The following is a 27,668-nucleotide window of genomic DNA, read 5'->3' as shown; positions in this document are numbered from 1 at the left end:
GTATCCGGAATTGTTCCTGCTGCTGCTACTATCCGGGCAACCAGATCCTCTTCTGAGGCAACAGGAGTTGCGTAAACAGGGTAGCGCATCTCTCCCCACACAAAAACGTCCAGAGGGGACATATCTGGGAATCGAGCAGGCCATGGTACGGGACCACCTCCGCCAATCCACATTTCTGGGAACCGTCGGTCCAGGTATCGATGCACACAACCACTGAAATGTGCCGGCGCCTCGTCATGTTGAAACCACATGTGTTGTCCTGTAGGGAGCGGGACGTCTTCCAGCAATTCTGGCAATGCTCTGTCGAGAAAATTGTAATAGTGCCCGCCATTTAATGGCCTAGGTAGCAGATACGGCTCAATTAAACAGTCCCCAACAACACTGACCTACACATTAACGAAGAACCGCACTTGATGAGCGCTAGTAACTGTGGCATGTGGGTTATCCGCACTCCAAACATGTGAATTATGCATGCTGAAGACTCCATCACGCTCGAACGTTGTTTCGTCGGTAAACAACACAGAGGATGGAAATGTGGGATGCATTTCACACCGTTCCAGGTAACACTGCGAATCTGTGCTCTGGGTGGACAATCAACTGCTTCCGCTGTAAGTGAAATGTGCGTAACAATTGCTCTCGAAGGACTGTTCTTACATTCGTCTGATTCGTCCCCATGTTACGTGCAATTGCATGAGTGCTGATTGAAGGATCCGCTCCACATGCTGCAAGACAGCTTCCTCAAATTTCACCGGTCTTACCGTGCGGCGGCGTCCCTGTCCAGGTAATCTGCTAAATGACCCGGTCTCACGCAGACGTCGGTACACAGTAGCAAAGGTCGTATGATGCGGGGTACGGCGACTCGGATATTGTTGTTGATAAACCTGCTGTGCAGCTCGTCCGTTGTGGGGCGCTACGTAGTACGCACCAACCATATCAGAGTACTCACTCCAGGTGTACCGCTCCATTAGTAAACAGAGACGATGCACTACTACACTGGTGGACACCAGTTGCCTACAACTGAACAGCGTAATACGCCCTCTAACAACTGAAGATCGTAATATGGCCTCTAACAACTGAAGAGCGTAATAGGCCTCCACCGGTTTAAATAATCCTAATAGGAAAAAATGAGTTTAGGGGAAAATATTTGTTTCGATGTCCCCTGCAACCTCCCAGAGTTTGTCGGTTTAAATACTTTTCACCCTGTATTTCTATTTCCAGATTTCTGGGATAGCATTCGGAGAACGAAGTTCCACGAAAACAAAGATCTGGAAAATAGCAAGGAGCTCTTGGGTCATACAAGCTATGTTTAACACAGTGCGATACGTTTCGCCTATTGGGCAAGCTTGCATCCTGACCATATGAGGAGAACATTACACCCAGGCAAAGGGGCACATTCGATTCGAGTACGTCAAAGAGGAAAGCAAAACACGTTCCCACCCCAAACTGCGACAGCAACAACAGAAAGTCTGACTTCCTGAACACAGACGGAAATGACTGAAAGAAACCACATTTCTCCTATTTACCAACCATAGCCTTCTGACCTGTATTCACTATCGGAGTGGTAAGTGAAATACTGATAGCGATTAATTAGCGCTTCGATTTTATATTGCGTAAATTGTGATCTTGTCAAATTCGTGAGAGTTTGTTGCTATGATAGCTCTTAAATCAATTCTATGACACGTTTGCTTCTCAAATTTTTGGACGAGTGCTTCTCAAATGCTGTATTTCTCTAAACTGCATTTTTTTTTAAATTGAGCGTCTACTAAGCACTGACGTAAATAAATGTTTACGTATTGTATATTTTGTTATTATTATAATAATCGGAGGCATCTGTGACGCGTTAAAAGTAGGGGTGATTGCAAGTTAGACCTCCTCCTCCATAGATGCGAATCCTCTATCCGCGCCTGGTTGAAAACGCTTCTTTTCGTCACTTGGCACCCCTTTCAAATCTGACAGTGATTTGCAAATGTGGAAAACGGCAAACCGTCAACGATTTGGGAATCACAGTAAATGTAGCTGCTTGGTTAAGTCAGTTCAAACGTCGCAGGAAACCAATGTTTGAGGTTCCTCTATGTTGATACCCCTCTAATTTCTCGATAATGGATTGTTTCATCATTGTTGTTATCCGAAATCAGTTGTCTGGAATTCATTAAGTACAAAGGCTTGAGATGTCACTAAAAGCTTATTATACAGGGTGTTTATAAATGAATATCGGGGTTTTAACGCTTTATAATAATTATTGTATTAAACTTGCAGTTATAATTTATATGACAAATGAAAGAGCAACTCAAACAGTTTTACCAAGAACCTTATAAATATTCAATATGAGCACCATTTGTCACACGGCACACATCAAGTCTATAGCCGGGTTCTTCCCAAACGTTGATAAGTGTGTCTTCAGTGCTGCTTCAATCCGGTTTCTTAATTCAGGGAGGTCTGCTGGTGGCGGAGGCACGTACACACGATCCTTGATGAAGCCCCAAAGGAAAAAATCGCATGACGTTAGGTCGGGTGAACGAAGCAAGCCCTGTCGTTGGGCCCCTTGCAGCCTATCCAGCGCTTGAGTACAATGAAGTTCAACCAGTCGCGTACTTCGCTATGCCAGTGAATATTTATAAGGTTCTTGGTAAAACTGTTTGAGTTGCTGTTTCATTTGACATATCATTTATAACTGTAAGTTTAATGTAATAAGTATTATAAAGCGTTAAAACCCCGATATTCATTTATAAACACACTGTATATCTATTGTCGAAAGCTGTTATTGTGTTACAATAACAAAATCGTGCCACGAGATTAGAATAAAACTTTAACTTTCGTGAATGCGTCAGTCATGGACGACATTCCCTATTATTCCTACAGGTCACCGTAAAATTCAGTACACCACTTGGCGTTCTTTCGAATGCTTCCTGTGACCGGGTATTCGCTATCTACCACATCTGAGGTATCCACACTAACCACTGCAAACTCAGCGAGAAGAAAACACAAAACTCACTGTTGAGGGCAGAGATGCTTAACCCCTCGTTGTCACACCTCACGGAGGTTGTATTTGTTCCCGCATCTATCAATATGCAGCAAAGGTGACCTGTAAAATGACGTAACACTTTCAAGAAGACCATGTCAAGTGAAACACCGTGGCCTTCAAACCAATCTCGGGATGGCGATAGCTTTACTATTTTAATTCAGTATTCTAGCCTACATGTATACCGTGAAGATCACTGAAAGTCCACAACTGGGGGTAATTTTGTTGTATAACATGAGTATACATTTCACGATCAGCGTACCGACTACTGAACTGTGAATAACTTACTAGACGACTAACATTAAGGGTTTTACAAATATTGCGGCACTATATATAGAAGCAGACGGTCTGAAGCCACGGACGAACAAGAGGTGACTATTATACGATTTTGAGATTTTATAAAATCCTTTGATACTGTTGACTTCAATATTTTCTTGCCAAACTTAGCAGACAAATTTTTTCTACAAGTTGTTTTCGATTGTACTGCTGATTCGTCGACAATGCCACGTCTGGGACCACAAAGCAGCAATGGAGGCAAGTGACTGCGTTGCGTCCCACTGCAAATAGCAAAGTCCAAATGTATACTGTGTGCCTCCAGTTATACTCAAGTGTAAAACCAGATAACTTGTACACAGCCAGCGAAAACGCCAATGCTGGCGTGCGTTATCAATGACCCCAAGTCACAGACATAAAGAGAAAGACAGAGGACAGAACGAACTGATTCCTTCCTTTTCACGATCAGATATGCAGCAGCACAGGAGTCTTTCACTTTCGAGAGAAGCAAGCGGTCGTAGCACGTATAAGGTTTGACTATTGGACATAATACATATATTTGCTAGAATATTACTTACATGAAAAAACTCGAAATAAACTACCATCTGTCAAGCATTAAACGTGTGGGAAGCGATGGTTAATTAAAGAAAGAACGAATTTCGGGAGAGGAATTGAGAAAGTGTTACAAAATTGGAAGCTTTGTATCAACAATGGGTACAACTACAAGAATATACTGAAAGATGGTTGGAGGCTCATAAACGAAAACAATTATTTTAATAAAAATGAATTTTTAATATACCACGTTTTTAAACAGGATTAAAAAGAGTAAAATAATTTCTCCTAGCATCATACAGACTCCTAACCCAATACAAGCAATCCTGAAAGTTTCTGATTGTCATTTTAGTAGCTATGAATTATAAAATTTAAAACGAAAAACGTAGGGCACATGCAAAAGAAACTAGTAAAGAGGTGAACTGTTCGTGCACCAATTAGCAACTAATATAATACTAAGTGGATGAACTATTCATGCATCAATTATGCACTGCGTGCACCCCACGTTTGCCATTTTAAATCTTACGAACATTTTCATAGCTATTAAAAATACACAGACATAAATTTTAGGACTGTATGTACGGTCTTAGAAATCTGTTTGGAGCTAGGAAAACTATCATATTGTTAGTCTGAGTTAAAAATGTAGTATTTCAATTATGTAAATAATTATTTTCTGCTTTTTCGTCTCGTGTGTGTCAAGCGGGAGCAGTTTCTCGTAGGCTGGCGCCAGCACACTGATAGGCGGAACAGTCTCACAGAAGCGTCTTGCTGCTCCTGAGGGGTGCTGACCGAGCAGGGCGATGCCCGACCGTGACCAGTGTGTGTTTCCTGTTGTGCTGTTCTCGGCTCCCAGCCTCTGCTGATGTTCATCCCGTTACACTATTAATATACGTTCTAGCTGAAACAAACTAGCAAAATTAGCACAAAGAAAACATCGAGTTAGAAAAATGAGAGCCATCTTAGTGCTCTGCTAATGACGATTCACCTTCATAGCTGAGTCTTAGCTTGTATATACACCGTCGAGCAAAAACATTATGACCATCTCCCACTTAACAGCGTGCTGATACATCTTTGGAACGCAGTACAGCAGCGACTGCGCGTGGCATTTCCGGAGCATTGTAGCACCAGGTGTGTACCAAGACACAGTACACGTAGTAAATTATAGGGCACTGGTTTGTAGGCGGGAAGCTGGCACCTGGTAGCGTCCCAGATGTGCTCCATCAGGTTCAGTGAAACCTGGTAGTCAAGGAAGGCAGGATTCGGTTACGATTGTGGACGGGGCCGCAATCAGTTACTATTGGTTGGCTCTTCTTTTAATCACACACAATTTATTTAAAATCAACAACAAATTAAAATAATGGCAATAGCTTTTAAAAAAATGGTTCAAATGGCTCTAAGCTCTATGGGACTTAACATCTGAGGTCATCAGTGCCCTAGACTTAGAACTAACCTAAGGACATCACACACGTCCATGCCCGAGGCAGGATTCGAACCTGCGACCGTAGCAGCAGCGCGGTTCCTGACTGAAACGCCTAGAACCGCTCGGCCACAGCGGCAGGCTGCAATAATTTAAGAATTGTTTCACGGCTGAAGGCCTTAATGGGAATAAATTAAGAATTGTTTAACTTGTCGTAAGGCCTTAAACGCCAAGAATGGCAATTATTAAAAAAATTAACAAACATACATAAAATACAGACACAGCAAATAACGTTTTGAAAACAAGCCAATGTGGTCGCAATAAGAATTTTAAGGCAAGTAACCACAGTTACGGCTGAAGGCCTTTAATGCCAAGAATGGCAATTACTAAAAAAATTTAACAACATAAATAAAACAGCAAATATAATAAAAAAGGTTAATTCGAAGGACAAGCAACTGATCACCAAACAGGTGAGACAAATGACGGTAACTTGGTAATACAGTAATAAAATAATAACACAATAAAAAAACACAAGGGCCAGTCACAGACGATGCTCCGGGAATCGACGTCTGATTAGGGCAGGCCAGAAACACTTTCGCGAGCTATGAGAAAGGCAGCCAAGAGTTGCATTCACTTCACAAGGTGGTAACTCCGACTAAGGACAGTCTAACGAAAGACTAATTATAATGTGCTGAAGCTACCTAAAGTCCAATAACCAATGCAATAATGGAACACTGCGCCAAAGCCGGAACAGGCTGTCAGCACTACGTCCTCAAGATGCTGTGTTTAGAACATCCGAAAGGAGAAATGAACCACTAAAACCAGAGTAGAAGAAACACCAACCGACATACAAATCAAGGAAAATGTCAAAACTACACGCCTTACCATACAGCAGTGGCAAGGCGAGGAAACGTACACTGCCATTACATACACTAATTTCCAGGGCAGGTCTGCGGCCTTAGCGGCCACCAGACGGGATAAATACCGCAGGTTGAACTTAAAGTAACACATAGAATGGAGCAATTAGTAACAAGAAGTCGAGGAAAGCTAATTAGCCCGCCGGGGTGGCCGAGCGGTTCTAGGCACTACAGTCTGGAACCGCGCGACCGCTACGTTTGCAGGTTCGAATCCTGCCTCAGGCATGGAAGTGTGTGATGTCCTTAGGTTAGTTAGGTTTAAGTAGTTCTAAGTTCCAGGGGACTGATGACGTCAGAAGTTAAGTCCCATAGTGCTCAGAGCAATTTGAAAGCTAATTAGATCCGCCTTCCCCCAATCGCTCCACTCGCTGCTCTTCGTCTCGGCGACACTGCGAGCAGCAAAACGAACCCAAGTCACTGGAGAATCGCAAGATCTCGCAGTATTGGAGGTTTCACTGCTAGGATTAAAATCCACTAAACTTAAAGCTTGTTGGGTCCGGTTGACAACTAGGTCGTGTACCCTCGCGACCACAGAACTTCCATCCGGCAGTGCATGCGTGCTGCCAGCGATCCCGGTGTGTCCCCGCACTGCCCTCTTGGCTCCTCCAGAGTCCCCAACTGAACTCCGACTCACACGACCCGGAAGAACAACAACGTCACCCCAAAGATAGGGCCACAGTTACTACATATCGATAACGCCGCTGCTGCCACTAGCAGACAGGCGACGCTTGTGAAACCAAGTGGCGCCAGTCAACACAAGAAGAATACAAACAACCGCAACCATGTCAAGTAAACGACACAGTCTGGCCTCCAGCAAAGGACGGAAACCTACAACAGCACCATCGTGAGCTGCAGCACGGCTCATTCAGATCAGGCGAATTTGGTAACCACGACAGCAAAGTGCCACTCAAACCACTCCAGCACACTACTGAGCGTGTGACACGGGCAGTTATCCTAATGGAAGATGCCAGCACTGTCAGCGAACGTATCAGGCATGGAATCGACGCACGGTACCTGCAGTAATGTTCACATAGCTGTCGTAGTACCTTCGATTACAATTACAGGTTCCTTAGATGCACAAGTAAGTGTTCGCTACGGAACAGAGCTTTCCCTCCGGTCTGCGTCTGTGTTCGCGGTGTGTATTTCAGCGAGCCTTTTTCCTGTCTTATGGCGTACCGACGACCAGATGTAATGTGATTCATCCGAGCAGGCGACTCGTCTCCACTGACCCACCTGCGCCCACTGCAGTCGTAACTGACGACGTCGTGGCAACATGGGAACACGTATGGGTGTTCTGCTGCGGAGACCATTGTTGAGCAACGTGCTCTGAGCGGTGTGTTCCCAGACACTTCTGCCTGCACCAGCTCTGTACTTCTGTACTCTGCCGTCAGATCTGCCGCAGATCACGGCCTACCCTGCCTCACAGCGAGGGCAAGTCACCGACCTCAACGTCCTGTTATGAGGTGTCGACGTCCAACACCTTGTCGCTTACGCGTGATTTCGCCGTCTTTCAACCACTTTCTATAGATGGCTGCGACAGTATCATGCGAAGAGCCGACCATCTTCGCCGTTTGTGCGATGCTCGTTCCCAATGCCGGGCCATAATAATCTGTCCTATGCCAAAGTCGCTTGTGTCAGTGAATTTCCCCATTTTCGGCCTTCTCCATTCGTCTCTGCTCTGGTTAAGTTCCCTCCTTAGTGCGTCATGTTCCCACTACGCCACCAGGCTGGGCAGCGGTCATAATGTTTTTCATCATCAGTTTGGGCTCAGCGCAACGTAGAGAGACGCAGTGCTGTGTTTGCACAATGTAAGATTTGCGGTATTCTCAAGGAACGCGACAGCGCCGTCAAATGTTAAGGCAAAATCGCCGCCTCAGCCACCATCTGACGCTGCAAGTACAGGGGAACAATTATTGATATACATGAAATATAATCATCAGAACTTCTGAACGATTTGCGTTAGGACCTTCACACTGAACGGTTGGCCGCGGAACATTATGGGAATTAGTATGTGCGTGCATGGTTTCGTTTAGCGATGAAGTTCACTTTGATTTGGATGGATTCATCAATAAGCAACGTTTGGGGGACTGAGAATCCGCATTTCGCGATCGAGAAGTCTCTTCACCCTCAACGGGCGATTGTGTGGTGTGGAAAGTCCAGTCACGGAATATTCGGAGTGAAATTCCTTGGTGTCACGGTGACTACCAAACGGTACATGGATATTTTGGAAGGTGATCCTATCGAAGCAGGAGAGTGTTTGATGTCCTGGAGGAGCACTTTGAAGATCCCATTCTGGCTCTGGGGTACCCAGAGACCACTGGCATGGGCCTAGATTGGCCACCATATTCTCCGGATCTGAACACGTGCGACTCTTTTTTGTGTGGGTTCAAAATGGTTCAAATGGCTCTGAGCACTATGCGACTTAACTTCTGAGGTCATCAGTCGCCTAGAACTTAGAACTAATTAAACCTAACTAACCTGACATCACACACATCCATGCCCGAGGCAGGATTCGAACCTGCGACCGTAGCGGTCGCTCGGCTCCAGACTGTAGCGCCTAGAACCGCACGGCCACTCCAGCCGGCTTTTGTGTGGGTATATTAAAGACTAGGTCTACAGCAATAACCCCAAATCCGTTGGTTAGCTGAAAACAGCCATTCAGGAAGTTATCGACAGCATCGATGTTGCGACACTTCAGCGAGTCATGCAATATTTCGCTACTCGTCTGCGCCACATCATTGCCAATGATTGCAGGCATATCGAATATGTCATAATCTAAATCAGTATATTTGTAGTGACGTTTACATGTTGAATAAAGAGAGTGAACGCTGTATTTTGTAACTAATTTACGCTTTCTTCCACATAGTTCAATAATTATGAATTCCCTGCGTCGTATAGACGGTGAACAAGCTAAGCTCTTTACCTCAGATATTCCCTTCGACGTATAACATATGATCATTCTGTTTTCACCCAGATTAATTGTGAGAAAGTCACCAGTAAACCACGTATAGTATCTCTTCATTATGGAGATATACACTATGTGATCAAAAGTATCCGGACACCTGGCTGAAAATGACTTGTAAGTTCGTGGCGCCCTCCATCGGTAACGCTGGAATTCAACACGGTGTTTGCCCATCCTTAGCCTTGATGACAGCTTCCACTCTCGCAGGCATACGTTCAATCAGGTGCTGGAAGGTTTCTTGGGGAATGGCAGTCCATTCTTCACGGAGTGCTGCACTAAGGAGAGGTGCTGATGTCGGTCGGTGAGGCCTGGCACGAAATCGGCGTTCCAAAACATCCCAGAGGTGTTCCATAGTTCAGTACTATGTGCAGGCCAGTCCATTAAAGGAATATTATTGTCGTGTAACCTCTCCGCCACAGGTCGTGCATTACGAACAGGTGCTCGATCGTGTTGAAAGATGCAATCGCCATCCCCAAATTGCTCTTCAACAGTGGGAAGCAAGAAGGTGCTTAAAACATCAATGTAGGCCTGTGATGCGATAGTGCCACGCAAAACAATAATGAGTGCAAGCCCCTTCCATGAAAAACACGATCATACCATAACATCACTACCTCTGAATTTTGCAGTTGGCACTATACACGCTGGCAGATGACGTTCACCGGGCATTCGGCATACCCGCACCCTGCCATCAGATCACCACATGTGTACCGTGATTCGTCACTCCACACGTTTTTCCACTGTTCAATCGTCCAATGTTTACGTTCCTTATACCAAGTGAGGCGTCGTTGGCATTTACCGGCGTGAAGTGTGGCTTATGAGCAGCCGCTCGACCATGAAATCCAACTTTTCTCACCTCCCGCTTAACTGTAATAGTGCATGCCGTGGATCTTGATGCAGTTTGGAATTCCTGTGTGATGGTCTGGATAGATGTCTGCCTACATCTACATCTATATACATACTCCGCAATCCACCATACGGTGCGTGGCGGATGGTACCTCGTACCACAACTAGCATCCTATTCCACTCCCAAACAGAACGAGGGAAAAATGACTGCCTATATGCCTCTGTGTGAGCCCTAATCTATTTTATCTTATCTTTGTGGTCTTTCCGCGAAACGTAACTTGGCGGCAGTAAAATTGTGCTGCAGTCAGCCTGAAATGCTGGTTCTCTAAATTTCCTCAGTAGCGATTCACGAAAAGAACGCCTCCTTTCCTCTAGAGACTCCTACTCGAGTTCCTGAAGCATTTCCGTAACACTCGCGTGATGATCAAACCTACCAGTAACAAATCTAGCAGCCCGCCTCTGAATTGCTTCTATGTCCTCCCTCAATCCGACCTGATAGGGATCCCAAACGCTCGAGCAGTACTGAAGAATAGGTCGTATTAGTGTTTTATAAGCGGTCGCCTTTGCAGATGAACCACATCTTTCCAAAATTCTACCAATGAACCGAAGACGGCTATCCGCCTTCCCCACAACTGCCATTACATGCTTGTCCCACTTCATATCGCTCTGCAATATTACACCCAAATATTTAATCGACGTGACTGTGTCAAGCGCTACACTACTAATGGAGTATTCAAATATTGCAGGATTCTTTTTCGTATTCATCTGCATTAATTTACATTTATCTATATTTAGAGTTAGCTGCCATTCTTTACACCAATCATAAATCCTGTCCAAGTCATCTTGTATCCTCCTACAGTCACTCAACGACGACACCTTCCCGTACACCACAGCATCATCAGCAAACAGTCGCACATTGCTATCCACCCTATCCAAAAGATCATTTATGTAGATAGAAAACAACAGCGGACCTACCACACGTCCCTGAGGCATTCCAGATGATGCCCTCACCTCCGATGAACACTCACCATCGAGGACAACGTACTGGGTTCTTTTACTTAAGAATTCTTCGAGCTACTCACATACTTGGGAACCAATCCCATATGCTCGTACCTTAGTTAGGAGTCTGCAGTGGGGCACCGAGTCAAACGCTTTCAGGAAATCAAGGAATATGGCATCCGTCTGATACCCTTCATCCATGGTTCGCAAGATATCATGTGAAAAAAGGACGAGTTGCGTTTCGCAGGAGCGATGCTTTCTAAAGCCGTGCTGATGCATGGACAGCAACTTCTCTGTCTCAAGGAAACTGAGAATATGTTCGAGAATCCTGCAACAAACCGATGTTAAGGTTATTAGTCTGTAATTTTGAGGATCCGTCCTTCTACCCTTCTTATATACAGGCATCACCTGCGCTTTTTTCCAGTCGCTCAGGACTTTACACATTACGACCCTCTTCAACTGTCGGCGGTCTCTGTCAGTCAACAGACGAGGTCGGCCTGTATGCTTTTGTGCTCTACGTGTCCCTTCACGTTTCCATTTCACTATCACATCGGAAACAATGGGCCTAGGGATGTTTAGGAGTGTGGATGTCTCGTGTACAGACGTATGACATAAGTGATACACAATCACCTGACCATCTTCGAAGTCTGTGAGTTCCACGGAGCGCCCCATTCTGCTAGCTCACGACGTCTAATGATTACTGAGGGCGCTGATATGGAGAACCTGGCAGTAGGTGTCAGCACAACGCACCTAATTTAAAGAACATATGTTTTTGGAGGTGTCCGGATACTTTTGATCAGATAGTGTAGATGTCAAGTTTGCCTTTTGCCTTTTCAAATGGGTCTGTAGGAAGTTCGTTGTTATTATAGTTGTTATGAAAGAGACAACTCCAACGGCGTTTCAGTCTTTAAAATCGGATAACTAGTTTGTGAGAAATTACAACATTTATAACGTGGGCTTTACCTGTTTCGAACGTGAAACCGAGTGCTGTCTTATTTCCGAAGTTCGTGTTGTTATACCGAACTGTCACGTCAGGCTGATGAAGCACTCCAGTTCACGCAGCTACGAGAGTCTGTTTAGGAAAACGGAGTAGTGCAGGAAAGTTTAATTTGAAACTGAGTTTTAATCACACCTGGCTACGAGTCGTTAAACCAGCGCACCAGTTGCATATCAAACGACGTGGCATCTAAGTATGATTCACCATTTAACTACGGTAAAAGTTCTGAGTAGTCTCTTCTACCAGAGCCTAGAAAGAAAGGTGTACTTAATAAGTTGAATGGTTTTGGAAACATTGAATTGAGGCATAAAGATTGTTAAATAATAACTTCGGGTTATAGGTTTAACGTCAAGAAACACTTACATTGTAAGAAATTACAAAAGGATATATTCAACAGCACTTCCTTAGAATTTCATCAAATGCTGTTAACATGCACAGTGAAGATACTGCTAATTATGATACATATTTTTTTTTCTTTCCTACTTAATTTTTTTCTGCATCATTTGCTCTGTACGTATGTTTCTGATGGCCTAGAACATTTTTTTTTATTTTGTTCTATTACATGAAGTGTTACTATATTTTGTTTTATAGGTACTGCTACAAGGGCCTGTTTTACTGCCTATGCAAAAGTTTTTCCTTTGTGATGCTTGTGTGCAATGCGCTGTGTAAAGCGAAACGTAATTTGCAGCACTGTTGTATGAATTGCGATGCGAGAGCGATATCCAGTCTGCAGTCGGATAGTGACGTGGCGTGGCGTGACGTGGCGAACGTGTGCGTTACGGTGTGTAATCGTGCTAGACAGAATCACACGAAAATCATGGCCGGTTCTTATTTTTCCGTTACTGCATAGACTAAACTTCAACGTCCGCGTTATGGGACAAAATGTTAGACTGTAGTGAATATTGTGGAGTACTACATTCCTGGAAATTGAAATAAGAACACCGTGAATTCATTGTCCCAGGAAGGGGAAACTTTATTGACACATTCCTGGGGTCAGATACATCACATGATCACACTGACAGAACCACAGGCACATAGACACAGGCAACAGAGCATGCACAATGTCGGCACTAGTACAGTGTATATCCACCTTTCGCAGCAATGCAGGCTGCTATTCTCCCATGGAGACGATCGTAGAGATGCTGGATGTAGTCCTGTGGAACGGCTTGCCATGCCATTTCCACCTGGCGCCTCAGTTGGACCAGCGTTCGTGCTGGACGTGCAGACCGCGTGAGACGACGCTTCATCCAGTCCCAAACATGCTCAATGGGGGACAGATCCGGAGATCTTGCTGGCCAGGGTAGTTGACTTACACCTTCTAGAGCACGTTGGGTGGCACGGGATACATGCGGACGTGCATTGTCCTGTTGGAACAGCAAGTTCCCTTGCCGGTCTAGGAATGGTAGAACGATGGGTTCGATGACGGTTTGGATGTACCGTGCACTATTCAGTGTCCCCTCGACGATCACCAGTGGTGTACGGCCAGTGTAGGAGATCGCTCCCCACACCATGATGTCGGGTGTTGGCCCTGTGTGCCTCGGTCGTATGCAGTCCTGATTGTGGCGCTCACCTGCACGGCGCCAAACACGCATACGACCATCATTGGCACCAAGGCAGAAGCGACTCTCATCGCTGAAGACGACACGTCTCCATTCGTCCCTCCATTCACGCCTGTCGCGACACCACTGGAGGCGGGCTGCACGATGTTGGGGCGTGAGCGGAAGACGGCCTAACGGTGAGCGGGACCGTAGCCCAGCTTCATGGAGACGGTTGCGAATGGTCCTCGCCGATACCCCAGGAGCAACAGTGTCCCTAATTTGCTGGGAAGTGGCGGTGCGGTCCCCTACGGCACTGCGTAGGATCCTACGGTCTTGGCGTGCATCCGTGCGTCGCTGCGGTCCGGTCCCAGGCCGACGGGCACGTGCACCTTCCGCCGACCACTGGCGACAACATCGATGTACTGTGGAGACCTCACGCCCCACGTGTTGAGCAATTCGGCGGTACGTCCACCCGGCCTCCCGCATGCCCACTATACGCCCTCGCTCAAAGTCCGTCAACTGCACATACGGTTCACGTCTACGCTGTCGCGGCATGCTACCAGTGTTAAAGACTGCGATGGAGCTCCGTATGCCACGGCAAACTGGCTGACACCGACGGCGGTGGTGCACAAATGCTGCGCAGCTAGCGCCATTCGACGGCCAACACCGCGGTTCCTGGTGTGTCCGCTGTGCCGTGCGTGTGATCATTGCTTGTACAGCCCTCTCGCAGTGTCCGGAGCAAGTATGGTGGGTCTGACACACCGGTGTCAATGTGTTCTTTTTTCCATTTCTAGGAGTGTATAAACGGCAGTGATAATGCTTGTGCGAACGGACTGATTGTCGTTGTGAGGACCGAACTGTTTGCAACTAACCGGACGGCACGTACTAATTACTTTGAATTTATTATTTCGTGAAGAACTCAGTGAGCTGCGCGCACACTAAAACATTAACTGACGCCATGGAGACCTGCAAACTGATTGTGACGTGTGGCACTGTTTTCTCCAGGACTGTAAGTTCGCGATCGTGATTGCTAAAAGTGTACGGACTGTAATATTGCCATCAGCGGGCTGAATTGAATACCGTACTGTTTTAAAACTGTATACCGAACGTTACAAACAGAAATGTGTGTGAATGGAACGTCGTAATCGCACACACGCGAACGTGGAGTTACACGTAAACAATTACGTCGTACCGGCCTGTGACGTAGGGAATGCAACGAAGAATTGAATAATCGCCTGGTGGACTACAGTCCGAGAAAGACTAATGACACTGCACTAATTACGTCGACTGCACCAACAAACTGCCACTGACGTCACGAGACATCATCTACAAGCAGATAAGCTGCAACGCCGAGCGCTCTCCCCCTGTATAAAGTCTCAAAACATTTCAAACTGTTCGATTGTAATTTCTTTTTCTTTTGTAACTAACTGTTCCCAGTATTTACTTTCCTTAAAAATAAAGGCAGCTTCTGTAAATCGTGTGCGTAAATCAGAGTTGACATTGTTGTGCCCATCCTTAACAGTAGTTATCACTATTTATTTTCTCCGTCGTATTAATTTGTTTTGTTGTAGTTCTAATTGCATGTAAAACTTCTTGCCAGATTAAAACTATGTGCCGGGCCGAGACTCGAACTCGGGACCTTTGCCTGTTCGCAGGAGAGCTTCTGTAAAGTTTGGAAGGTAGGAGACGAGGTACTGGCAGAAGTAAAGCTGTGAGGACGGGGTGTGAGCCGTGCTTGGGTAGCTCATTTGGTAGAGCACTTGCCCGCGAAGGCAAAGGTCCCGAATTCGAGTCTCGGCCCGGCACACAGTTTTAATCTGCCAGGAAGTTTCATATCAGCGCACACTCCGCTGCAGAGTGAAAGTCTCATTCTGATTGCATGTGTTTTACATATCCTTTTCTAGCGTGTGTGTTCATGTAGGTGGACAGTATTTTGTCAGGCATATTTATATGTTCCGTTATGGTATAAGTGTCCGCCCCGATAGCTGAGTGGTCATACTGTCAATCCTAAGGGCCCCGATTCGATTCCCGGCTGGGTCGGAGATTTTCTCCGCTCAGGGAATGGGTGTTGTGTTGTCCTACTCATCGTCATTTCATCCCCATCGACGAGCAAGTCGCCGAAGTGGCGTCAAATCGAAAGACTTGCACCCGGCGAACGGTCTACCCGACGGGAGGCTCTAGTCACTCGGCATTTACATGGTATAAGTCAGCCTGCGTAAGCTGTGGTTACAGGTGTACATGTTCCGCTTTTAACCCGCCCATGCTTGCCCGGTGGCCAGGTGGGCAGGCCGCCGCGCGTTGTCAACAGAACGGGCAGGCTGCTTCACTCCCAGCCAAGCCAGGCAGAACCCAACCCGGGCAGGCTGCGGGAAACTTGCTTGCCTGCCCATATTACTGCTGAGCTGCGCTACGCAGCCGTTTAGTCTGCGCGCTTCATTGTCGTACTATGAACGTTAATTAAAAGTTTTTATTTTACCTGAGCACCAAAAGACAAACCCTAACATTATATATATATTAATTTCAGGTCAAAAAATATTCGGTTTTATTTGTACATTCTTCCTTTACGCGTATATTTCTGGCTTATTATCTATATAAATAAAAATGAATTGCCAAATGCGTTGATAAGCGTAAAACTCGAGAACGGCTGGACCAATCCGGCAATTTCTTTTGCTGTGTTCGTAATTCTCAGGACAAGGTTTTTATGGAATAAAATTTTTCGAAAATTTGGAAAATTTCAGAAAAACTGAAAGTGTGTTTTCATTGTGTCCGTGTGTTTGTATTGCATACAATCTTGATGAAATTTTGTACACTATACCTTGAAACCAAGAGGAAGGTCACAGTCTACTTAAAATTTCGTAGGGTGCATGGCAGAGGTTACTTTACCTAACGGAATTCGACAAATTGTACGTTTTTATTCCGATCTTGATGAAATTTGGCATACTTGATATTCAAAGCAGGATGAAGGGCGCTGTCTGCTTAAAATTCTGAATGGTACATGGCGGAGGGTACTTTACTTACACACTGCTACACCAACCTACAGTTTTATTCCGATCTTGAAGAAATTTTGCACACTTGACCATCAAGAGGAACATTACTGTCTACATAATATTTCGGACAGTGCATGGAAAAGAGTACCTTACAAAAGATTTTGACATCGTTTGCGGGTTACCATGAAATCCTTCTCCCTCTATACTGCTAAATGGTCTCAGGTCCTTAGCACACATTTCGACGCCATTTTCGGCCACTAAATCTTTGTCCTCTTTCAAGAAATTTCCGGAGTGAGGGAACTGCTTGTCAAATTTGCACACATGTCGTAACATACTTGAGACTCTAGTCACGGTAGCTTGACAGCGCAACCTGTTGTCAGGCGCAGCAAGCTGAGCGGGTCCCGTGAAGCTTGGCAGGCCTGCGGGAACCCAGGTAGCCCGGGCTTGCGGGAGCCCAAGTCGGTCGCATTACCCACTATGCCTCAGTACATGCGTACTCTTGTGTTTACGTCGCGGCAGGCTGACCTGCATGAATGGTTGCAGAGGAGCTAGGGGCAAGCACGCTGCAATGGGAATTTGTACACCTCTGGCTGTGGTGTCCGCCATCAAATTCCGAGCTGCTCGCTCGCTATTGGTGCAAGGCACGCTACCGGCAAAAAGTTTGATTTTGACAGTTGTCAACTACGTAAACAGTGTTTACATTCACTAAGAAGTCATATTACTGGCTTTTACAGTTACAACTAAACAAAATTATAGTCGTTTACTTAAATATTTACGAATTAACATACGGGAGATTTCATGTTATATGTTCTTTTGCTGCTTGTTGCCAAACTATGACATGGCTACTTTCGTTACCTTTGGGGCGCAAAACGGGTTTCTTTTGAATTTAATAATCGAAATTCACAGCCGGCCGTGGTGGCCGAGCGGTTCTAGGCGCTTCAGATTGGAACCGCGCGACCACTACAGTCACAGGTTCGAATCCTGCCTCGGGCATGGATGTGTGTGATGTCCTTAGGTTAGCTAGGTTTAAGTAGTTCCAAGTTCTAGGGGACTGATGACCTCAGATGTTAAGTCACATAGTGCTCAGAGCCATTTTTTTGAAATTCACAGTCAAAATTACGTAAAGTAGATCTCTGGGAATCGTTTTGTTCACACCACGGTCTACTCAATCACGTTTCGAATCACTGGTGCAAGGACTTCTGCACAGACTGAAGAGATTACTTCGACAGCATGCTGCAACAGTGCAATGTTTCACGGTTTTGGGCCGTCAGAACGTGCGCATAGGCCGTAGACCCCAGGGGAAAAAATCGGGTGGCATCAAATCAGGCGAACGCGTAGTTTAGCTGTTCACGCCCACTCCGCGACCAGAAAAAAGATGCCTGAGAGATTAGCGAGCCGAGCACCATCCGTACTCCTACCGCACGCATGCACGTACTTTCTCTAGCACAGCTAGTAGCACTTGAGACAAGCAACTACCCGTTAAGGTTTTTTACTGTGCTGTAAAGACCAATCCCGTAGTCTCCTATAATGAGGCACCAAATGCTTACCATCCGATTTTCAGCCTGTTTCGTCCAGTACAGATTGTTACCGATCCGGTATGTCTTACATTCAGCTCTCCATGATTTGCAAAGGTAGCGTCATTGTGAAAGATAATTCTTTGCAGAAAGAACATCAAATTTGTGTGAATTTCTAAGGGACCTCCATTAGAACTACTGATAGCCTTGGGAGAGCCAGTCCTGACAAAACTCTACCATCTGGTGAGCAAGATGTATGAGACAGGCGAAATTGCCTCAGACTTCAAGAAGAATATAATAATTCTAATCCCAAAGAAAGCAGGTGTTGATAGATGTGAAAATTACCGAACTATCAGTTTAATAAGTCACAGCTGCAAAATACTAATGCGAATTCTTTATAGACGAATGGAAAAACTGGTAGAAGCCGACCTCGGGGAAGATCAGTTTGGATTCCGTAGAAATGTTGGAACACGTGAAGCAATACTGACCCTACGACTTATCTTAGAACAAAAGATTAAGGAAAGGCAAACCTACGTTTCTAGCATTTTTAGACTTAGAGAAAGCTTTTGACAATGTTGACTGGAATACTCTCTTTCAAATTCTGAAGGTGGCAGGGGTAAAATACAGGGAGCGAAGGGCTATTTACAATTTGTACAGAAACCAGATGGCAGTTATAAGAGTCGAGGGACATGAAAGGGAAGCATTGGTTGGGAAGGGAGTGAGACAGGGTTGTAGCCTCTCCCCGATGCTATTCGATGTGTATACTGAGCAAGCAGTAAAGAAAACAAAAGAAAAATTCGGAGTAGGTATTAAAATCCATGGAGAAGAAATAAAAACTCTGAGGTTCACCGATGACATTGTAATTCTGTAAGAGACAGCAAAGGACTTGGAAGAGCAGTTGAGCGGAATGGACAGTGTCTTGGAAGGAGGATATGAGATGAACATCAACAAAAGCAAAACGAAGATAATGGAATGTAGTCGAATTAAGTCGGGCGATGCTGAGGGAATCAGATTAGGAAATGAGACACTTAAAGTAGTAAATGAGTTTTGCTATTTGAGGAGCAAAATAACTGATGATGGTCGAAGTAGAGAGGACATAAAATGTAGACTGGCAATGGCAAGGAAAACATTTCTGAAGAAGAGAAATTTGTCAACATCGAGTATAGATTTAAGTATCAGGAAGTCGTTTCTGAAAGTATTTGTATGGAGTGTAGCCATGTATGGAAGTGAAACATGGATGATAAATAGTTTACACAAGAAGAGAATAGAAGCTTTCGAAATGTGGTGCTACAGAAGAATGCTGAAGATTAGATGGGTATATCACATAACTAATGAGGAGGTATTGAATAGAATTGGGGAGAAGAGGAGTTTGTGGCACAACTTGACTAGAAGAAGGGATCGGTTGGTAGGACATGTTCTGAGACATCAAGGGATCACCAATTTAGTACTGGAGGGCAGCGTGGAGGGTAAAAATCGTAGAGGGAGACCAAGAGATGAATACACTAAGCAGATTCAGAAGGATGTAGGTTGCAGTAGGTACTGGGAGATGAATAAGCTTGCACAGGATAGAGTAGCATGGAGAGCTGCATCAAACCAGTCTCAGGACTGAAGACCACAACAACAACAACAAACTGCTGAGGTCATCGGTCCCTTGACTTACACACAACTTAATCTAACTTATGCTAAGAACAACACACACATTGCCGGCCGTGGTGGCCGAGCGGTTCTAGGTTCTTCAGTCCGGAGCCACGCGACTGCCACGGTGGCAGGATCGAATCCTGCCTCGGGCACGGATGTGTGTGAGTCCTTAAGGTAGTCAGGTGTAAGTAGTTCTGAGTTCTAGGGGACTGATGACCTCACATGTTTCGTGCCATAGTGCTCAGAGCCATTTGAGCCAACACACACATCGATGCCCGAGGGAATACTCGAACGTCCGGCGGGAGGGGCCGCGCAGACTGTGACATGGCGCCTCAAACCGCGTGGCTAGAAAGAACCTAATGGAGCGATGTCGCACCAGACCATAGCGACACAATTCTGTGTGTCTTCTCTAATCCCGTTGGTTGTCCCGCTGGTGAAGTGTCACAAGACAGGGATGGAAGCCGTTTCCGCACACAACGCAGACAATAGTGGGCTGACTCATTCCAAAGGCATTCGCAGTTTCTCTGGCGCAAACATGTGGCCTACGAGCAACAGTTGCCAGAGCACCCACTCCGTTCGCATTGCTGTAGGACGCTTTTTCGTCAGTCTCTGCTTAGTATTCCAGCGTCCTTCCAATAACAATTTTTTGCACTTTCACTGACTTGTTATTCTTGATGGAGACCGTCTGTCGGAATACCTTTGTGCATACAACTCACTTATCCTTTACGTATCCCTTCTGCATTATCCGCAAATAAGTACCACGTGTAGTTTTTCTTGGCTTATGAAACACATTTATTTTTTCAAACTAACCAGTACTCGACACACTGCATGACACAGACCGAATAAAATCTAAATATCCTCTGTGTCCCTTTTATACAGATATCTTAGCAATGCAGCACTGTTTCTTCCTTATCCGATGTGTCACATTTCATTACTCGGGTATGAAACCTTTTCTTTTATAGCTACGATACTAGCATTAGAAATAAGTATTGTTGCACCTGAAAAATTGAATTTTATACCGATATCTATGATGTGAAAAGAGACTGTCATATGTCGTTTAGTGAGCACTTTTTCACAATTAATCTGAATGAAAATAAAACTACGATATTTCGATGGGTTCTGGAAATGTTTGAACTGAAGAGCTTAGCTGAATCTCGCTGTATTTTAGGTTGGAAAAAAACACACCAAATTCGTTGTTTTCGGTTCATAACTGGTTAAACGACTTTTCTGGTTTCTAGTGGGTTATTACAACAAAGCCACCTATACTACTGGCCATTAAAATTGCTACACCAGGAAGAAATGCAGATGTTAAACGGGTACTCATTGGACAAATATATTATACTAGAACTGACATTTGATTACATTTTCACGCAATTTGGTTGCATAGATCCTGAGAAATCAGTACCTAGAACAACCACCTCAAGCCGGCCGAAGTGGCCGTGCGGTTAAAGGCGCTGCCGTCTGGAACCTCAAGACCGCTACGGTCGCAGGTTCGAATCCTGCCTCGGGCATGGATGTTTGTGATGTCCTTAGGTTAGTTAGGTTTAAGTAGTTCTAAGTTCTAGGGGACTGATGACCACAGCAGTTAAGTCCCATAGTGCTCAGAGCCATTTGAACCATTTGAACAACCACCTCTGGCCGTAATAACGGCCTTGATACGCCTGGCCATTGAGTCAAACAGAGCTTGGATGGCGTGAACAGGTACAGCTGCCCATGCAGCTTCAACACGATACCACAGTTCATCAAGAGTAGTGACTGGCGTATTGTGACGAGCCAGTTGCTCCGCCACCATTGACCAGACGTTTTCAATTGGTGAGAGATATGGAGAATATGCTGGCCAAGGCAGCAGTAGAACATTTTCTGTATCCAGAAAGGCCCGTACAGGACCTGCAACATGCGGTCGTGCATTATCCTGCTGAAATGTAGAGTTTCGCAGGGATCGAATGAAGGGTAGAGCCGCGGGTCGTACCACATCGGAAATGTAACGTCCACTGTTGAAAGTGCCGTCAATATGACCAAGAGGTGACCGAGACGTGTAACCAATGGCAACCCATACCCTCACGCCGGGTGATACGCCAGTATGGCGATGACGAATACACGCTTCCAATGTGCGTTCACCGCGATATCGCCAAACACGGATGCGACCATCATGATGCTGTAAACACAACCTGGATTCATCCGCAAAAATGACGTTTTGCCATTCGTCACCCAGGTTCGTCGTTGAGTACACCATCGCAGGCGCTCCTGTCTGTGATAAAGCGTCGAGGGTAACCGCAGCCATGGTCTCCGAGCTGATAGTCCATGCTGCTGCAAACGTCGTCGAACTGTTCGTGCAGATGGTTGTTGTCTTGAAAACGTCCCCATCTGTTGACTCGGGGATCGAGACGTGGCTGCACGATCCGTTACAGCCATGCGGATAAGATGCCTGTCATCTCGACTGCTAGTGATACGAGGCCGTTGGGATCCAGCACGACGTTCCGTATTACCCTCCTGAATCCATCGATTCCATATTCTGCTAACAGTCATTGGATCTCGACCAACGCGATCAGCAGAGTCGCGATACGATAAACCGCAATCGCGATAGGCTACAATCCGACTTTTATCAAAGTCGGAAACGTGGTGGTACGCATTTCTCCTCCTTACACGAGGCATCACAACAACGTTTCACCAGTCAACGCCGGTCAACTGCTGTTTGTGTATGAGAAATCGGTTGGAAACTTCGCTCATGTCAGCACGTTGTAGGTGTCGCCACCTGTGCCAACCTCGTGTGAATGCCCTGAAAAGCTAATCATTTGCATATCACAGCATCTTCTTCCTGTCGGTTAAATTTCACGTCTGTAGTACGTCTTCTTCGTGGTGTAGCAATTTTAATGGCCTGTTGTGTACATATTCTATTTCATTACCTGCACTGAACAGGCCTTATCAAACGTTTTCGTAGGAAAGTAAATCGCTTGCCAATACAAAACAGTCGTCCGACATATTCTAGAATACTGTTCAAGGGTGTGGGACCTGCGCCAGAAAGTACTAACAGGGGGTTCTGAGCAAAGAAGGGCAGCATGAATGATCACAGGTTTGTTTGACCCGTAGAAGAGCGTCACGGAGATGCCAAAAGATCTAAACTGGCAGACGCCTGAAAATAGATGCACACTACCCCACCGAAGCCAACTTAGATAGTCTCCACAACCAAGTGTAACCGATGAATCTATGAATATGCTGCAACACCCTGTGAATTGCCCCCATAGGGATAGCGAAGACAATATTCACAATGCCCACAAAGCCAACTTAAGCAATCATTCTTCTCATGCTGAATAAATGAGTGGAAAGGAAAAAAGCCTCAACAATTGGTACAATGGTGCTTACCCTCTGCCATGCACTTCACGGGGGTTCGCAGCGGATGGATATAGATTTTTACGTAGAAGTATTTCTACACCTCTCTATCCCCCAATCCCATTGCATAAACTTAAAAGTGGATTCTACACCTCCATTTCCCATTTCATATCTAACCACCACAACACACAACTCCCTTTCGAACCCTCCCGCACAACCCACAGCAAGTTCATGTAAATACATTTCCCATGTACCCACACTCATCCAATATACTTGTTTATAACTACTATTGAGTCTACATCCATCATCGTGTCATCATCCTGCTCATCAAAAGCTCATCAAATTTTTTGACCCGTTATTTTGACCTTCTTTCCGTATTATAAGTATTGGTATGGGCTTAAAAATCACGAAGACTGACGAAATAGTGGTAGGTGACAACTCGCTCTCAGAATCAAATGATCAATGTTGTTGTTGTGCTATTTGCCTGAAGACTGGTTTGATGCAATTCTTACGCTAGTTCATCCTGTGCTAGTCTACCCATCTCGGGATAACTATGCAACCTAAGTTTGACTGAAGCTCATTAACTCCTTTTTTATCACGGAATTGTATGATTTCCAAATGTATCAAATATCAGCGATCACAGATAACAACTGTAACAGCAACTTGCAGCTGACATTTCTGGAACGACGTTTTTACTGTGGTCGAACAATGATCCCCTGGGCAGGTAAGGCCGTACACTACTATTGAACAGGAATAATCAAAATAAAAGGTATTTTACGCTACTCGTTGTTTATTGATAATGAGACTTTGTTTTACAAGTTATAAGCTATTAAGTAATCAAAAAAAACATAATATAATTGTGCGCGAAACTCTGCAAAGCATTTTTCATACAAATACACCTTCCTTTTGCCGAACGATTTGACAGTTTCATTTTTACAAATTTCACAGTTTCTTCTAACTTGACCCGTGATAATAATATGTTGAGCTAAATGTTTTCTTAGAGAAAGACGTACTGTGATCCTCATTTGCGGCTGTGGCCGAGGCTGAGTTTTAGCATTGCCATATTTCTGGAGGCCTGCCGAGTGCTAGGTGCTACCCGACCGACATGTATGTTGCGCGTTCCAGCGCCTCGTCCGGTCGCAGCAGGGTCGTTTTCGACCCCTTGGGCATACTCATATATTGGTTAATACAATCAAACCTTGGTCTCTTATCTACAATTTTTTTCCCGCACACGTGCCTTCATTACCAAGTTGACGATTTGTTGATGTTTCATAATGTGTGAGGTTGTAGCATAAGTTTTCTGTCTGACCATTAGATTTAGTACCTCCTCATTACTCATCATGCCTACTCATCACATTATTCCTCTGCATCGTCACATTTCTTAAGTCTAAGACCTATTCTCGTCAGAACGGATTATTGTACACATTTGGCTCCCGTACAAGGCTACACTTCGTACAATTAAATGACATCAGAAAAGAATTCCTAGCGTTTTAGTTAACATTCAATGTTAACAAGTTCCTCTTTTTCAGAAATATTTTCTGGAGCCAGTAGAAATTTTATATCGTTTATTTCGACCATCATCAATAATTTTGTTCCCAGAATAAAAATCTCATTAACTACTTTTAGTGTCTCTTTTCCTAATACAATTTCCTCCGCAAAGCCTGATTTATTTCGAATAGACAGGTCAGGCGTGCACTACACACCGGAAGCAGCTACTAGGGTAGCAGAGTACGTGTGGCGTGCACACGGGGGTTTTTTAGGTTAGAGGGACCCCCCCTTGGGCGAAACGATAAAATACCTGACGGCTTACCAGAGAGGACATTATCATCGTTGATAAAGAACGTCCGTCCTCAGAGACCAAAAACAGGAAAAGTTAACGTAATATTGGTAAACTGCAGGAGTATCCAGGGCAAGGTTCCTGAATTAGTATCTCTTATTGAAGGAAATAGTGCGCATATAGTATTAGGAACGGAAAGTTGGTTAAAACCGGAAGTGAACAGTAACGAAATCCTAGACACAGAATGGAATATATACCGCAAGGATAGGATAAACGCCAATGGTGGAGGAGTATTTATAGCAGTAAAGAATTCAATAATATCCAGTGAAGTTATTAGCGAATGCGAATGTGAAATAATCTGGGTTAAGTTAAGTATCAAAGGTGGGTCAGATATGATAGTCGGATGCTTCTATAGACCACCTGCATCAGCAACCGTAGTAGTTGAGCGCCTCAGAGAGAACCTGCAGAACGTCGTGAAGAAGTTTCGTGATCATACTATTGTAATAGGGGGAGACTTCAATCTACCAGGTATAGAATGGGATAGTCACACAATCAGAACTGGAGCCAGGGACAGAGACTCTTGTGACATTATCCTGACTGCCTTGTCCGAGAATTACTTCGAGCAGATAGTTAGAGAACCAACTCGTGAAGCTAACGTTTTAGACCTCATAGCAACAAATAGACCGGAACTTTTCGACTCCGTGAATGTAGAAGAGGGTATCAGTGATCATAAGTCAGTGGTTGCATCAATGACTACAAGTGTAATAAGAAATGCCAAGAAAGGAAGGAAAATATATTTGCTTAACAAGAGTGATAGGGCACAAATCGCAGAATATCTGAGTGACCACCATCAAACGTTCATTTCTGAGGAAGAGGATGTGGAACAAAAATGGAAAAAATTCAGAAACATCGTCCAGTACGCCTTAGATAAGTTCGTACCGACTAAGGTCCAAAGCGAGGGGAAAGATCCACCGTGGTATAACAATCATGTACGAAAGGTACTACGGAAACAAAGAAAGCTTCATCATAGGTTTAAGAGTAGTCGAATCATAGCTGATAAGGAAAAGCTGAACGAAGCGAAAAAGAGCGTAAAGAGAGCAATGAGAGAAGCATTCAACGAATTCGAACATAAAACATTGGCAAACAATCTAAACAAGAACCCTAAAAAGTTTTGGTCATATGTAAAATCGGTAAGCGGATCTAAATCCCCTATTCAGTCACTCGTTGACCACGATGGCACCGAAACAGAGGACGACCGAAGAAAGGCAGAAATACTGAATTCAGTGTTCCGAAACTGTTTCACTGCGGAAAATCGTAACACGGTCCCTGACTTCAGCCGTCGCACGGACGCCAAAATGGAAAATATTGAAATAAACGATATCGGAATTGAAAAACAACTGCTATCACTTAGTAGCGGAAAAGCATCCGGACCAGACGAGATACCCTTAAGATTCTACAGTGATTATGCTAAAGAACTTGCCCCCTTTCTATCAGCAATTTATCGTAGATCGCTGGAAGAACGTAAAGTACCTAGCGACTGGAAGAAAGCACAGGTCGTTCCCATTTTCAAGAAGGGTCATAAATCAGATGCGAATAATTATAGGCCTATTTCGCTTACGTCAATCTGTTGTAGAATAATGGAACATGTTTTGTGTTCTCGTATTATGACGTTCTTAGATAATACAAATCTCCATCATCATAACCAACATGGATTCCGCAAACAGAGATCATGTGAAACTCAGCTCGCCCTATTTGCCCAAGAAATTCACAGTGCCGTAGACACTGGCGAGCAGATTGATGCCGTATTCCTGGACTTCAGGAAGGCATTTGATACGGTTCCGCACTTACGTTTAGTGAAAAAAATACGAGCTTACGGAATATCGGACCAGGTTTGTGATTGGATTCAGGATTTCCTAGAAGAAAGAACACAACATGTCATTCTTAACGGTTCAAAATCTGCAGATGTAGAGGTAATTTCGGGAGTACCGCAGGGAAGCGTGATAGGACCTTTATTGTTTACAATATACATAAATGACTTAGTTGACAACATCGGTAGCTCCGTGAGGCTATTTGCAGATGACACGGTTGTCTACAAGAAAGTAGCAACATCAGAAGACTCGTACGTACTCCAGGAGGACCTGCAGAGGATTAATGCATGGTGCGACAGCTGGCAGCTTTCCCTAAACGTAGATAAATGTAATATAATGCGCATACATAGGGGCAGAAATCCATTCCAGTACGATTATGCCATAGGTGGTAAATCATTGGAAGCGGTAACGACCGTAAAATACTTAGGAGTTACTATCCGGAGCGATCTGAAGTGGAATGATCACATAAAACAAATAGTGGGAAAAGCAGGCGCCAGGTTGAGATTCATAGGAAGAATTCTAAGAAAATGTGACTCATCGACGAAAGAAGTAGCTTACAAAACGCTTGTCCGTCCGATTCTTGAGTATTGCTCATCAGTATGGGACCCTTACCAGGTTGGATTAATAGAAGAGATAGACATGATCCAGCGAAAAGCAGCGCGATTCGTCATGGGGACATTTAGTCAGCGCGAGAGCGTTACGGAGATGCTGAACAAGCTCCAGTGGCGGACACTTCAAGAAAGGCGTTACGCAATACGGAGAGGTTTATTATCGAAATTACGAGAGAGCACATTCCGGGAAGAGATGGGCAACATATTACTACCGCCCACATATATCTCGCGTAATGATCACAACGAAAAGATCCGAGAAATTAGAGCAAATACGGAGACTTACAAGCAGTCGTTCTTCCCACGCACAATTCGTGAATGGAACAGGGAAGGGGGGATCAGATAGTGGTACAATAAGTACCCTCCGCCACACACCGTAAGGTGGCTCGCGGAGTATAGATGTAGATGTAGATGTTATCCTTGTTTTGCTTT

This window comes from Schistocerca americana, chromosome 3 (assembly GCF_021461395.2).
Source record: "Schistocerca americana isolate TAMUIC-IGC-003095 chromosome 3, iqSchAmer2.1, whole genome shotgun sequence".
Classification (NCBI taxonomy): Eukaryota; Metazoa; Arthropoda; class Insecta; order Orthoptera; family Acrididae; genus Schistocerca; species Schistocerca americana.
This window is presented reverse-complemented; position numbering follows the sequence as displayed.